Source organism: Canis lupus, chromosome 8 (genome assembly GCF_048164855.1).
Source record: "Canis lupus baileyi chromosome 8, mCanLup2.hap1, whole genome shotgun sequence".
NCBI lineage: Eukaryota > Metazoa > Chordata > Mammalia > Carnivora > Canidae > Canis > Canis lupus.
The window spans coordinates 15,538,909-15,555,137 of NC_132845.1; the positions used below are offsets into that span (position 1 = coordinate 15,538,909).

Sequence of the window (16,229 nt, forward strand, 5' to 3'; positions counted from 1 at the left end):
ATAGTTGACTCAAGAAATAGAAAGGGGCTGTAGTGTTAAATAAAACTGTGCTGGGGAAAAGTCTAGAGTGTTGCTCTAAAATGGTTAGATCAATCAATGTTCTTGCTAAAATAATGAATTAGAATGTGATTCATCATGATCAGTTTCAAGAATGAGAATAAGCTAGTAAGTGTAGTTTTACCTCTATTGATTTTGTCACAGATAAAGCTGTTTCAATACTTCCTGCTGATTTGGGCAAAGGAAGAGAAGGCAAGACAAGTATAAGAATCAGCATAATTTTTTTTAAAAGATTTTATTTGATATATTTGAGAGAGAAAGAATGAGCAGGGGGAAAGGCAAAGGGAGAAGCAAACTCCCTGCTGAGCATGGAGCCCAATGTGGGGCTCAATCCCAGGACCCTGAGATCATGACCTGAGTCAGTCAGATGCTTAACAGAATGAGCCACCCAGGAGCCCCAAGAATCAGCATCTTAAAAAGTAAAAGTTGCAAGTAAATATGAATTTGAGCTAGAAAAAGTAGTTCAGTGAAGAAGTAAATATGATGGTAATAAAAATGTCCACAAGTAACCTCGAATTGCAAGGTTGATTTTAGAATACTCACCCTGGAAAGATAAATCAAAAGAGAGTAATACTAACTCATCCAATCAAGATCAGGACAGAAATGCCTTGATTCTGATTTAAAATGTGTATTCTAGGGGTGCCTGGGTGACTCAGCACTTAAGCGTCTGCCTTCGGCTCAGGACGTCCCTGCACGGAGCCTGCTTCTCTCTCTGCCTATATCTCTGCCTCTCTCTCTCTCTCTCTCTCTCTCTGTATCTCTCATTAATAAATAAATAAAATCTTTTAAAAAATGTGTATTCTATGGAGAAAAATATTACTTAGGGACATCTGTGGCAAGAGGAAAGTCAATAACAGAAAAACTGGTCACAGGACCAGATTTAAGATTGGGAATAGAGTATGTTTAATACAGACTTGTTGATTGCTTTTCTAATTAAAGGAAATCAGGTTCATTTATGCTTTCTCTGTCTAAATAATTTTCCCTCATCTTTCTTCACCTGGAAGACTTATGTTATAAAATTGAGTAACATTTTTTCCAAGTTTTTATTTAAATTTCAGCTAGTTAACATACAGTGCAATACTAATTTTAGGTGTAGAATTCAATGATTTATCACTTACATTCAAGACCCAGTGCTCATCCCAAGTGTCCTCCTTAATACTCACCACCTGTTTAATCCATCCCCCCTGCCAACCTCCCCTTCAGTAACCATCAGTTTCTTCTCTATAGTCAAATTATGGAAGAAGCCCAAATATCCATCAACTGATGGATCAACTGATGGTTCAACTGATGAATGGATTAAGATGTGGCATGGAATAGTGCTCAGCCATAAAAGAAATGAAATCTTGCCATTTGCAATGACATGGTTGCAGCTACAGAGTATTATGCTAAGGGAAATGTCAGCCAGAGAGACAATTATCATATGATTTCACGTATATGTGGAATTTAAGAAACAAAACAAATGAACATAAAGAGAAAAAAAAAGACAAACCAAAAAAATTGAATAATATTTTGCTTCCAAATCTTTTTTTGATCCCCAAACCATTACTTAGGTCTCTTCTAAGAAATCTCACACCATCCTAGAGTCCTACAAGGTCACTTAATGTAGTGCTATATTATTTTCTTCAACAGATTGTAAGCTTCTTGAAGGCAGTTTTATGTCTTACGAACTATAATATTTTGGACAACTAGTATAACATCTGGTACATAGTAAGTGCTAAAAGATTTGTTTTGTTTTTGCTGTCATTGTTGAGTGACTGACTTGTTTCCTTTGGGAAAAAAAAAATGTCTGGTAGCTACTTTTGGCCCCTGGGTACTTGTTTACAACCACTGGTTCAGAGCATCCCCATGGATAAATTCATAGTTCCTGTCAATCCTGCAGAAGAGCCTGAAACACCCTGTCATTCTAGAAAGCAAAAAGACTATAAAAAGTGTCAAATCTAAGGTTATATTAAAAATACTGAGGGGGGATTGAAGAAGATAACGGGTAGATATGTGATAATATGAACTTCAGTAAGAACAAGAATCACAATGGATTGAAACATATCAAATATGTTTAAATTCATAAGTTGGTAATGATACAACAATTAAAGAACTGCCCACTTATAGAGGATGAAAGGAAGTTAACTCCTTATTTTGAAAACTGGTTTAGAAAGGTGAAGAATCAGGCATTTATTCTACTTTTCCCATATATACTGTGCCACTACTAACCAAATAGTAGATGAGGAGATGTATTCAGCTAATAAATAAAAAAGGAATGATACAGCAAACATGTCTCTATTTTGCAATCCCCTAAATCTAATACATCTGGGCAGATGAGTAATCAGCTGTTACTAACACCATAAAAAAAAGAGAGAGATAACTGGACATCATGTGCTTTCTGATGAAAGAACACAGTATCGCCTATAGTCTCACCAAAAACAAACAAACAAAAAATGAATGTGGCCAGGCCTCTGTAAGTGACTTTCCAGGTCACATGATGGGGGATCTTTAACAGCTAAATTATAAGGGGGGAAAAGGGAATGGAAAGAAAGCTTGTAGACTGAATGACATACTAATAAAATAAATTACATCATAGTTTTAAAAGATTCACACGTGAATGACAAACCATAAAAGAAAAAAAGCACTGCCAAGTTTTGGGAGAGAGAAAGGTTTGTGGTTGGGTTGTGATTCAAAAAAGCTTCTGGGGATAACTGGCAGTTCTATTCTGACCTGTGTAGCAGTTAAAATAGTGTCTGTCTTACAACTCTTTGTGATACACATTTGTTTTATATAGTTCTGCATCTGTGCTTTATTTTTCAATAAGACAGCAAGAAAAAGTTTATTGATGTGACTTCTGGGTAAACATGGAATATTAAGTATATGCATGAATATCTGTTCCTTCTTAGACATTAAAATAATAGTAAAGCAATATTAAAAAGACATAAAGTGCCAAAGACTAGGGGAATTAGAGACAACAAGATGTCAATAATTCAGAAGCCTTTTATTTCTTTTTGTTATCTGGTTGCTGTGGCTAGGACTTCCAGTACCAAACCAAATAAAAGTGGTGAGAGTTGACATCCTGACTTGTTCCTGATCATAGAGGAAAAGCACTCACCTATCAGAATGGTTAAAATCAACAACACATGAAACAACAGGGGTTGGTAATAATGCGGAGAAAAAGAAAGCATTGCATTGTTGATGGAAATGCAAACTGGCCAGCTTTGTAAAACAGTATGGAGGTTCCACAAAAAGTTAAAAATAGAACAACCCTATGATCCAGCAATCATACTTCTAGGTATTTACCCAAAGAATACAAAAATACTAATTCCAATGGATACATGCATCCCAATGTTTACAGTGGCATTATCTACAATAACCAGATGTGGAAATAGCCCAAAAGTCCATCTACTAATGAAAGGAAAAGAAGTGAGGTACACCCGCAGACATATACACACAATGGAATATTACTCAGCCATACAAAAAAAAAATGAAATCTTGAAATCTGCAATGACATAGATGTAGCTAGAGAGTATTATGCTAAGCAAAATAGGTCAGTCAGAGAAAGACAAATAACATATTATTTTGCTAATATGTGAAATCTAAGAAACAAGCAAAGGGAAAATAAAAGAGAGAAGGGGCAAACCAAGAAACAGACTCTTAACTATAGAGATTACAGTGATGGTTAATCTAGGGGAGAGGGGAGAGGAAAATAAGTGATGGGGATTAAGAAGTGCACTTGCTGTGATGAGCACCGGGTGATGTATGGAAGTGCTAAATGACTAACTGTACTGTACACCTGGAACTAGTATTATACTATTATGTTAACTGAAACTTAAATAAAAACTTTTTTTTAAATAAAAACTTTTAAAAAAAAGATACTGATAATCTGATCTTATAGTCATATCAGTTGAATTTTTAAAATTAAAACTTTATTTGAAAGCTCAGAAATACATCAGTACAGCTATTAAAAGGAGAAAAAAATATATTTTCTTCTCAAATAGGACACTTTAGAAACTTAACCACAGAACATTTTTATTATGTTAAAAGTTCCTATCTGGGTTACTACCAAGTAAAGGTCTTACCTTTTAAACAACAGATTTTAAAATACAAAAATTAGAATTAACTGGCTCAACTGAACTTTAATGATAACATATGTATATAAAAGAATTTTTTTAACCTTTCAGATTTACCTATCAAAATGTAAATCAAAAAAAAATGTAAATCAAATGACAAGACATGGTTGTCCTTACCAAGAAACAACATTTCAAAGAACTTACTGATTGAAAGATAAAAAGTACATCACTCAGAGTATAATTTCCATTAAAAAATTATGTTGGCATGAAACAATACAGAAAAAAATTAAAAACAAAAATCTGATAAAGATGCTTTAATTCATTTGTTTTAGTTTGAAATAATTTGGAAACCTCTGAAAAGTCAAAATGGTTTCTCCCACAGTATGTTTCATTATTTCATTATCTCAGTTAAGTCATCACATCACAATTAAAAATACGTCTTAGTGAGGAGAAGAAAGAGTAGCCTCCTTTCTGGTGCCTTTATTTTAGGCTGAGATATAACTGACATACAACATTATATTAATATCAGCTGTAAAACACATCATTTACATGCATATATATTGTGAAATGCTTACCACAATGTCTAGTTAAATCTATCACTACAAATGGTTACAATTTTTTTTTTTTTATCTTATGATGAGAACTTTTAAGATCCACTCCCTTAATAACTTTTGGCAAGAGTTAGAAGTTTGGAAACTAGAGTGTCTAATAGACTAAGTATGTGATATTCTATGACATACATTGAGCACTTTCATATTTCTTTGATAAGAGTTAGAAAGTCTCTCTTTTCTACCAAATTTTTAGTCCTCCCGTTAAAAAATGGTAAATGGATAGACAATCTACAAATAAACCCAATGGATAAACTAATTTTGGCATATTGGAAAATGAAACAACCTGGATGTGGCAACTTGGATGAATATTGAATGTGTTGTATATTCTTAGTCTCCTTTGTCATAGATTGACTGCACATAGGTGGGTTTACTTCTGGGACTTCTGTTCCACTGATCTATGTCTCTGGTTTTAACACTAATATCATACTGTTTTGATTATTATAGCTTTGTAATATACTTTGAAATCTAGAAGTGTGATGCCTGCCTCCATCTTTGTTCTTCTTTCTTCAGATTGCTTTGGCATTTCAAGGTCACTTGTGGTTATACACGTTTTAGGACTATTTGTTCTTTTTTCTGTGAAAAACACTATTAGAATTAGAGTTTGCACTGAATCTGTAGATAGGTTTGGGTAGTATGGACATTTTAACAATATTAATTCTTCCAATCCATGAGCATGACATATCTCTCCATTTTATGTGTGTCTTCTTCAATTTCTTTCATCAATGTCTTACAGTTTTCAGTGTACATGTTTTTCACCTCCTTGATTAAATTTACTCCTAGAGATTTTATTCTTTTTGATGCAATTGTAAATGAGATTGTTTTCTTAATTTTCTCTTTCTGATAGTTCATTATTAGTGTAAAGAAACAGGGTAAATTTTGAATGCTGATTTTATATACCTTCTTAATAGAAATAGACTAATCACTAATTTCTATCAAGAAGCAGAAAACTGAAGTGGCTTTAAAAATAGTAAGTGAAAATGTGTCATCTGTTTTTAGACTCCTCACATCTGTTTACAGCACTGAGAAGAGTGACTCAGCACTCCCTCAAGTAAAACCATTGTTTTATTATTCTCTAATCACTAAAGGTTGGAAACAAATTCACATGCATTTTTTTCAAGCAAAACCTGGGAACCAAAGTACTAGAGATTCCAATAGTTTCCTGGGAAATCATAAGAGTACAATATGGTCATTCTTATTTTGGCAGTAGTTAGAAGTTTGCAAGCTAGAATATCCTAGAGTAAATACACAATGCTCCATGGCATATATAGAGCACTTCAGTATTTCTTTGATAAATGTTACAAAGTCTCCATTTTCTATTAAAAAAATAGTATTTCCAGTTAAAAAAAATGGTTAAAAATAGTAAATGGATAAACAATCCACAAATAAATAAATCCAATGGATAAACCAATTATCATATATCAAAAAATGAAACAACCTGGATGAATCTTGAAGACATTATGCTAAGTAAGAGACCCCAGATGAAAAAAAAAGTATACACTATATGAGTTCATTTATACAAAAACTTTAGACAAATGCAAATTAATCTTTAGTTACAAAAAGTAGATCACTGGTAGCCCAGGAAAAATTGGGGGCAGGAAGGTAAGAGGGAGAGATTACCAAAGGTAAACCAGAAAATTATTGATTTTGACAGATATGTTTGCTATCTTGATCTTGGTAATGCTTTCATAGGTTATACACACATGAAAATATGTGAAATCACATAGTTGAAATATACATAACTTATTTATGCCAAATACACCTGAATAAGGTTGTAGCAACAACAAAAAAGGTAATTGGGTGTTTTAGAAAATCATTGCTATGGGGCAGTACACAGTTTGCAATGATTTGAAGATCTTTAGAGAGAAAATAGAATTTATTCATTGAACATGTCCCCAGAAAAAATAGTGAAGTTCAGATTTTAGATTGTTCTGGAAGTAGTAACATATTCAATTATAATAATAGGCTGAAATTAAAGTACATGTTTTGGGAAATTTAAACTTTCCTGATATTTTATAAAGTAGCTTTAAAATACTCTGTTGTTGATAACATGATACTCTATATAGAACTTAAATTTTTAAAAATAATAATTAAAAAAATAAACTAGGAATAAAAAATACTCTGTTGTCATATAGAACTTAAATTTTTAAAAATAACAATTAAAAAAATAAACTAGGAATAAAAAATAAAATACTCTGTTGTTATAGACAGTAGCATCATTTAGGCCATTTAACTTACATAAATTGTCATTGATTTTTATATCAATCATGCTTTAAATATGCAAGAACACAATACAGGGCTTAAACTTATCTTCTTAAGTAGTTTATAAGTCTTAACAAAGTAGAAATGAATGTATTTCTTATTTTAAAAAGTCATATTAAAACAAGATAAAATTAATAAATCATTCGAGATAGGGCAACATATAAGTTATGGACTCCTAATGGGCAAAGTTATTCAAAATCTAGTCTGATGCTTGTTGGGCAAAGTTTTTCAAAATCTAGTCTGATGCTTGTATACAGCACATTCAATAAAGATCTGACAGCTTCAATTGATGACCAAATTAAAAATGAATTATTTGAATAATTATTTTCAATTCTGCAGTTTCAAAGTTATTCTTTGTCAAAAAAAAAAATACAAAAAACAAAAAACTGCTCCATAAAACTTAACTAGCATAGCTTCTATAGATAGAATAGCAACATATGCAAGTGAGAAAGAATGCAGTCAGAGGGAGAGAGGTACTATAAAGGGAGAATTGCGTTTGAGATGTGGGTCCAAAAAACATAAGATTTCGTTCTTTAGCATTTGTGGAAGTACATGCCATTTCAGTAATATGGGGAGTCCAAGTTAGAAAGTAGTAATAATAGAAAAAAGAACTAAAATGACCTTTTCTGAGTGAGAATAATCCATGTAAAATTTAATGCCAAAAATAAAATATTTGACAGGGCAGGAGTAATAAATTCACTTTCCCAGGAAAGTATAGAAATGAAACTTTAGCACAGGGCAGCATGCAACTGCAAATTAAGGAACTGTTCTGTCTTCTGGGAAAACCACAAACAAAATATGAGCCTCTGGAAAAATAAAGGCAAAATAAGGAATTTATCTAGGTATCTGGCTTTCTTTCACTTTCTTGTGCTGTTTTGGAACTAAAAAGCCATAAAAAGTGGATTTTTTTCATTACAATATCATTGAGAATATTTGCAAATGATTATTGCTATTCATATATTTTCCCTTTTGCAATTCTATATTCTTTGGTAGTAAATATAGAACAGCTGAATTCTATTAATATGTAGCATCCTAAAAATCTAGCAAAGAAAATCCAGAAACAATAAAAACAATGAAAATTCCTTAACACAACATACACTCTCTAAATGACTTGTTTAATAAGACTTTATTTAAATAACATTATCAGTATGCTTGAAGTCACTCTTAAAAGACTGTTTAAATAATATTAACAGTATATTTGAAGTCACTCTTAAAAGAACCTACAAAATCATTTGCAAAGTCCATTTTTATTTTACTGAAATCCACACAAAATTATACTAAACTTTTAATTTTAAGGTAAACTATTTTGACCATTATGTAATCCTTAGATTTGGATAACTCCTAGTGACAAAAAGCAGTGTTAGACTGGGGAAGGGAGAAACATGAGAGACATAAAGGAAGAACTACAAAAGTGAACAAAGAAAATTTGAATTTTTAAAAAGATTTTATTTATTTACTTGAGAGAGAGAGAGAGAGAGAGAGCACGCCCATGAGCAGAGGGAGGGGCGGAAGGGAGGCGAGGGAGAGAAAGAATCTCAAGCAGACTCTGTGCTGAGCGTGGAGACCACACAAAGTTCAATCTCATGAACCTGAGATCAAATCAAGAGTCGGACATTTAACCAACTGAGTCATCCAGGTGCCCAGAAATTTTGGGATTTGATAGATGTAACTATCTTGATTTTAGTGATGGTTTAATAAGTTATACATATGTCAAAAATTATCAAATTATACAATTTAAATATATATAGTTTATTATATGTTTTAGATAACCACTGCTCTAGACAATAGTTTGCAACCATTTGAAGACCCTTAGAAAACTTGTCCCTACATAAAAATCGGGAAGTTCAGATTTCAAATTATTTTGGAGGTAATAACAGGACTATGATTTGATACTCACCTTTGGGTAAGTATCATTTTAGGTACTCCATGTATATATATTTGACTCATTTAGAATTCTTATATGCTCTTGGTATTCAACATACACTAGAGAACAAAAATATTCCCTGGTACCATACAATGTGTATTCCGGAGACTCTATCTCAGATTCTCCCTTTTTCAGTGTGTGTAGGTTTGTGGCAAGGAGTGGGAATGTTAGATGATTTAAAAAGTTGATTTATATTGTTATGAGGAACTGGCATATATCAATTGCCTACTTTTGTTTCAAGTGCACAGCTACAGGTCTGGGAAATCCTATTCTCGTTTCTCCAAATGGAATGAATATCGTGGCTATTTTGTTTTGTTTCTAAAACCATGCTGGTTATCTGGGATTCAGACCTATATTTAGCCTCACTAAAAAGAACGCACTTTATTCCAAGAACCTGGCCTTGGAGCTACAAGCAATAACTGATCAATACACTGGGTTATCTTCTTTTGGAGAAGGGAGGGTATATTTTCAGCTGTGTGGGTGACTGTACTCTGTTACCAGAGGCATTTTAAAAACTGGGGGCACCTGGGTAGCTCAGTTGGTTAGGCATCCAACTCTTGGTTTTGATCTCAGGGTGGTGAGATTGAGCCCTGCATTGAGCTCCATGCTGGGTGTGGAACCTGCTTGGCATTCTCTCTCCCTCTGCTTTCCCTCTCCCCTCTGCCCTTTAATATGAAAAAAACAAAACAAAAAAAAATGTATAAGTGGGAAGAATGGTATATGTAGATACTGGGCATCAAAGATAGAAGGCATCTTCTTTTTTTATCTGCTCACCAGCTCTTTGAAAAATTACTCTTCCCCAATTTGTAGTCCATGCGGTTCTGGTCCCAATCCCAATTTCCAGGGGTGAGTAAATGATCCAAATCTTGCCAATTACAGTACTCCAATCCCATGACGACTGTAACTGATTTAAAGATGATCATGTAATCCAAGCCAGATTGGCTGGAATCCACCTTAGAATTTTTGCTAGAGCTATAAAGAAAAAAGAATGCTTTCTTTTTGCTAAGACTGCCTAGAATTGCTAATGGCCACCTTTTCCTCACTGTGTTCCTGTGACTCAAGCCAACAGTAAGGCTAAGAGATGGTGAGTGTCTTGATTATATTAATCAAACTCTTGTATCCAGCCAAATCTCTAGGCACATACATTGCTGGACTTCCAGATTACATCAGCCAATCCTGAGTTTGGCTTAAGACTATTTTAGGTAGGTTTTGTCATTTTTAATGGAAACAGGCTTGACTAAAACATTGAATTATTTGCAGTTTTTTAAATATACCTAGCTTCCTCATATATCTGTGCTGGAATACCCTTTCCCTCTGTTTCCATTTGAAAACTGCTATTTCTTTAAGTCTTTGCTCAAGCAACCATACTTCTTGGAAGTCTTCTTTCACTTCCTACTCCAGGTTCCCTCATCATATAATTTGTTGCCAACTCAAATATAACATAATCTGTGAAGCTTTTCATGGTTCCCCTTAGACAGAATCAGTAGCTTGTTCCTTTATATTCATACAGAACTCTAATATAGCCATACAGTACCAATGACTCTATATTGTAATTAAGAGTTTCTTTTTTTCCAATAAAATGTGAGCTCATAGAGGAAAATGAATATATCTTATCCATCTTTATACCTCTAATATTTAACTTAACATGCTGCTGGCATGCAATTCTCCATAGTCTCTTGCATTTCAGTACATTATACAAATGAGATACTGACTATGCATCATTCCAGCCTGTCTTTTCAGAGATTTCTATATAGAAAAGATGGCCATAGTGTCTCCCTCTGTAGCAAAAGGCAGGAATGCTTACTGTCCATATAATAATCTCTTTCTGGAACACATTATTATTTTTTTTTGTCACTAACCATTATAAAAGATTGTTTCTCTAAGTTCAAAGTTACTCTTATGTAATACAACCATTGCAATATGCAAATGTCATCTAGCCCTCTTCACATCATCCCATGAAAAGTAAGGCTCCGTGAATCATGGCAAAAATGCTTTTACTCTGGAAATGGCTATTAAGAATAATAAACTGTCTTTTGTCTCTGTCCCAGAAGTCTTGCATCTTCTAACAAAATCTGTGAAACTATCAGGCTAACTTGCTGGCTTGGAAATAGGATAAAATTTCAGATCCTTTACAGTCTCTGACAATTCTGGTGATAAGAATGGGATACTGATGGAGACACAGCTTTCCTTTAAAGAGGAAGTATGAGGGCCTTATCAGATGATTAATGAGATTTGAGGAAAGTCCATGAGAATAGGCAGTGAACATGTTAACCAAATTGCATGGTCAACCAGGCAATAAATGATCCTCTACTTTGCTGCCTGCTAAAAGGAGGAATTAGAGGAGATGGCTATAGGCTAAGTGCTAGGAGCAGGAAATATCTTCAAAGACAGTTGTCTTCATTGTTGCTAACTCTCTTCTGGGTGGGAAGATTTCTTCATCAATCTAGTGAGCAAACTCAGGTCTACCTCAATAGAACAATGGTACTAAGTACTATTAGTAATAGCAACAAATAGTACAAAGATTCATTCTGGATAGGTAGAAGAGTCAGCCTCCTTACATTCAACTGTTATGGAGACTCCCACCTACAGTGAGTATGAAAGGACAGAAATTTGTGAGCACTATGGGCAGAAACCAGGCAAGTCAATAAAAATTCAGCTTGTTCATTTGGGAGATTGGGGGCAGGTTCCATATTTTTTCACAATGCAACAATTGTAATATTAGGCTTGACTACCTAGCTACTGAAGCCTCTGTCTTGATATCACTTGGAATCAAAGACCTTATGCAATTTGACACCAACCTAGTTTTACAACCTTATCTATCACTCTATACCAGGAATCTGTCAGCTAGTCCATTTCATTTACTGTTTTATAAACCCATTATGCGTATCAGCTAGATGTCTAGGCTCTGTGCATATGATTTACCCCACCTGGAATGCCCTGCCATTTATTCATCAACAATGTAATTCAAGATCCATCTTTTCCTTAAATCCTTCCCTAATTCCTCCATCTCATGGTAATCTTTCTCTACTAATAATGAACTATAGTAACTACTTATTTCTTACATGATGCCTTTAAGATTATCTAACAGTAAATGTATATATCTTGATTTTTCCTAATTTGCTATAAATTGCCTTAAATTATGGACAATATGTTAGTTTTGTGGATATCCTACAGTGTTTACTAGGCATAGCTTTGTACACAGTAGGAACTAAAGAAATGATTTGTTATTGACTGATTTAATCATATTTTCTTTCAGCACCAGGTTTTGAGTAACAACTAAAAACATCAAATTACTCAACCAAATCCAAGTGATGAAAGATAATGAAGAAGTAACTGGTTTAAGTAAAGGAAACCCAACTGGACTAAGATCTATGTAGATCTTATGTAGGCTGGCTTATTCAAGTTAAGTTCACTATGGTGTTAAAATGGACATTTAGAGGCATGCCTTTGTTTGATATGAGCAGACTCTCCAAATGAACTCTGCTATTTGTCTCTAGTGAAGACCATCTTGGTAGAAAAAAAAGGACCCACTGCTTGGCCATTTCTGGTATCTCTGTGATTGGTGGTCTCAGCTCATTTTTGTAGTCAACACTTGGCCTCACTTACCACGTACATCATCCAAAATTCAATGATTTGGCAATCTCAGTAGTTCAGTCTAACAGCTGAATCAACAAACATTCTAACTATCCTACTACCACATTTGAAGGTAGTCTGCTGCCAGAACTGGGAGAAAGCATGGGGTTGGTGCTCAAAACTGACACTTACTATGCTTAAAGAAATAGAGAAGATTCATGTACAGTATTTTCCATGTGTTTTTGTTAAAAGCAAAGAACTAGCATGGAAAAAAATGTAATCTTATGTTTAAAGTATGTGATGCATTTTGGGACATCTCTAATATTTACAATTCTGGAAAGGGCTAAAAGCACAGATATGTTTACTTCTCTGGTATAGCAATTTTACTTGCCTAGAATAAGTAAAACATTATGAAGCAAGAAAAAACAGTTTGAAATAATAGACTGAAGTGAAATTTGTTCATATGATCTTTAATGATGAACAATCTCTTCAATGTCCATGACAAATAACAGCATTTATAACAAAAGTTTCAGAGTGCTTTGCTTTCACTGACTTATGAAAATGCAAGCTTCTGAACTAGAAGTTACTAGCAAGAAATACTGGCCAGTCTTGTTTTGTCTTATTGGTAATATAGATGACAACTTATACGGTATGATTAATTTGAGGAGCATCAAAGTTTCTAAAAATCTTTCCCAGCTCACTAAACAGCACCCTAAATTCTACAATTCAAGACTCATTGCATTAAGTTCAGGTCTGTTTGGTGTTAAAATGTAAATATCCTTGAAAGGGGATTGTATTGAAGTTAGCTGTTCTGCTATTTACTGCTTGAAGTAAAATATATTTATCAGGTCTTTAAATATATTTAAATATTAATATTAATATTTAAAATACATTTAAATATATCAGGTCTTCCTTTGATAGGAAAAGAAACACCGGTTATTTGAGATGGACAAGAATTCATGCTGAAGAGGGAAAGAACATAGGAAGACCAGTGGCTGTAGGAATCAAGTTATTTCGCTATTTTACAATTTTCTCTGGGGAATAAACTAATTCTAGACTTTTAAAGAATTAACGGACTTCTAATTTTTCATTTGATCAAACATAATTAATTTTGATGTCTGGGAAAAAAGACAGATGGTGACAGTGGAGGTGTTGACATAATCTGAATTGAATATTGATTTCTTTTTTTTTTTTTTTTTGAAAATGATTTCTTGAATATAAGTTCCTTGAAGTCAAGATCAAATCTATGGACTTCAGCATTTTTTTTTTTTTAGTAATAAGAATATAATGAATATCTCAAAAAGATCTGTTGAAAAGAAATAATTAGAAATGCCTGGGTGGCTCAGTGGTTAAGCATCTGCCTTCGGCTCAGGTCATGATCCTGGAGTCCTGGGATTGAGTCCCACATCAGGCTCCCTGTGTGGAACCTGCTTCTCCCTTTGCCTGTGTCTCTGTCTATGTCTCTCATGAATAAATAAATAAAATATTTTTTAAAAATAATTAGAACCGGATTGTCAAAAGAAGAGCTTAAAAGGAAGAGCTACTCCTATAGTTAGGTAGACCTTTGGGTTCTAAGGATCAGACAATCACATCTAGATGACTGCCAATCATATTGTGTAGAGAGAATGTCAGAGATCCCTGCCAAGATTAAAAATCTAAAATATGCATGGGTGGTGGTTTCTATCAGACCTACTGTTTAATTCACCAGACTACCACCTGCAGACATCAGGTAGATTGTGGAGATAGACTGCAGACTACCACAGCCCCAGTTGGAGATGCTATGTCAGATGTTGTATCATTAATACAGCAGATTACTAAGCCCTTCTATATTTGGTAATTGATTCGGTAATCACTGATTTGGCAAATGCCCTCTTTTCCTTTATAATTAAAAGAAAATAAAAATTAGCCCTATGCATTCACATGGGGCCCTTCCAATTTGGAAATATAAGCAGATCATCTTCACAGAAAGAGATACATAATTTATAAGATTTTACCTTTCTTTCCTGACCAAGAAAAAAAAAAAGGATGAGCACATATGTAAATATTTTTAAAATGTAATGGCATATGGGAAATAATCATTTCAATCAATCACAAAAAAAAATTAAAAATCATAAGGCTATTTTATGATTTACATGGAAGTAAATTTGAAAACCTAGATGAAACAGACAATTTCCTAAGGATAATTCAACAAAGCTAATCCCATTAGAGATAGCTTAAAAAGGTTAATTTTTTTTCAAAGCAATAGAAAAATTCATCAAGGAACTACCTTATAGAAAAGCATTGATTCCAGATGGTTTCACAGAGGAATTCCACCAAACCTAATAGATAAGATAGTCTCAATGCTCCATGAATTACTACAGAGCACTAAAAATGAAGACTTCTTAATTATTTTGATGAAATAAGTATAACACTAATACCTAAGCTTGACAAAGTACCAAAAAAGATTGAATATTATAGATCAAGATCACCTACAATTATTGATGCAAAAATACAAATAAATATTAGTAGCATTAGCATTATATCAGGAAAATAATATACCACGATCAAGTAGAATTTTTTTTAAAACTGCAACAGAAACTAGTCATTATGTAGAAATAGTCAATACATAGACACTATACAGAATAACCATTATATGGAAAATAGTTAATAGAAAATCTGTTACTATACCATACAAATAGATCTAAAAAAAAATATAATAGTCTCCATAGATGTTGAAAATATAACAAATACTTAAAAAATATAACAACCATTCCTGACTAAAGAAATCACTCAAGCAATAGAAACTAATAAATATTTCTTTACATAATAAAATATAAGCATATTTTAATTCTAATGCCAGAATTTACTTCATGAGTGATCACTATAGTACTTCCATTAGGATCAGGAACAAGGCAAAGGTGAACACTGCTTCCAATTCTTCAACATTGTACTGGAAGTATTACAATGTCATTAGAATGAGAATTGAATTACAGGTATGAGAACTGAGAAAGAAGAACTAAAAGGATCTCTATTTAAAAATTACATGAGAGTATGTCTAGAAAACTTTAGAAAATCAATGGCGAAATTAACTCAAAGATAAACTATTAAGGTACCAGGATGTAAAATTAACATTCAGAAATCAAAACTCTCCATATCTATACAAAAACCTATTAGAAAAATCCCATTTACAATAGCTACAAAAGATACTTGAGAACAAATTTAATAAAATAAATCTATATGTACAAAACCTTCATGAGGAAAACTTCAAAATATCCCTTAAAAACACAAAAGGAGACTTGAACAAGACTTGAACATACCTTTATTAAAGGTATTCATTATTCTTGGACTGGATGATCCAATATCATAAAAATGTCACTACTCCCTAAATTAATCCATTAAGTACAAATCAACAAAAATAATAATTTTTTTGTGAAGCTAGTTATGTTGATGCTAAAGTATATATGTAAAAAATAAGTAAGTATAGCCATGAAAGCGCTAAAAAAAGTAAAGGTAAGAGAACTTATAGCCTTTCCAGATATTAAAATATACCATAAAGTAGTATTACTTCATAGGTACCAAAGTACCATAACACATAAAAGCTTTAATGTACCAAAATTTCATTTGTTTTGATTACTATAGCTTTGTAATATAGCTTGTAATCAGGGAATGTGATTTCTCCAGCTTCGTTCCTCTTTCTCAGGAATGCTTTGGCTATAGACCAATGGAACAGAATAGAAAACCCAGACATAAAGTCATGCACATACAGTCAACTAA

General features: G+C 33.1%; 1 protein-coding gene across 6 annotated transcripts in view; it reads right to left on the reverse strand.

Annotated features, from left to right (window-relative positions):
- COL24A1 (collagen type XXIV alpha 1 chain) overlaps positions 1–16,229 on the reverse strand; it is a 387,541-nt gene that overhangs the window by 254,237 nt on the left and 117,075 nt on the right. The window lies entirely within an intron of this gene.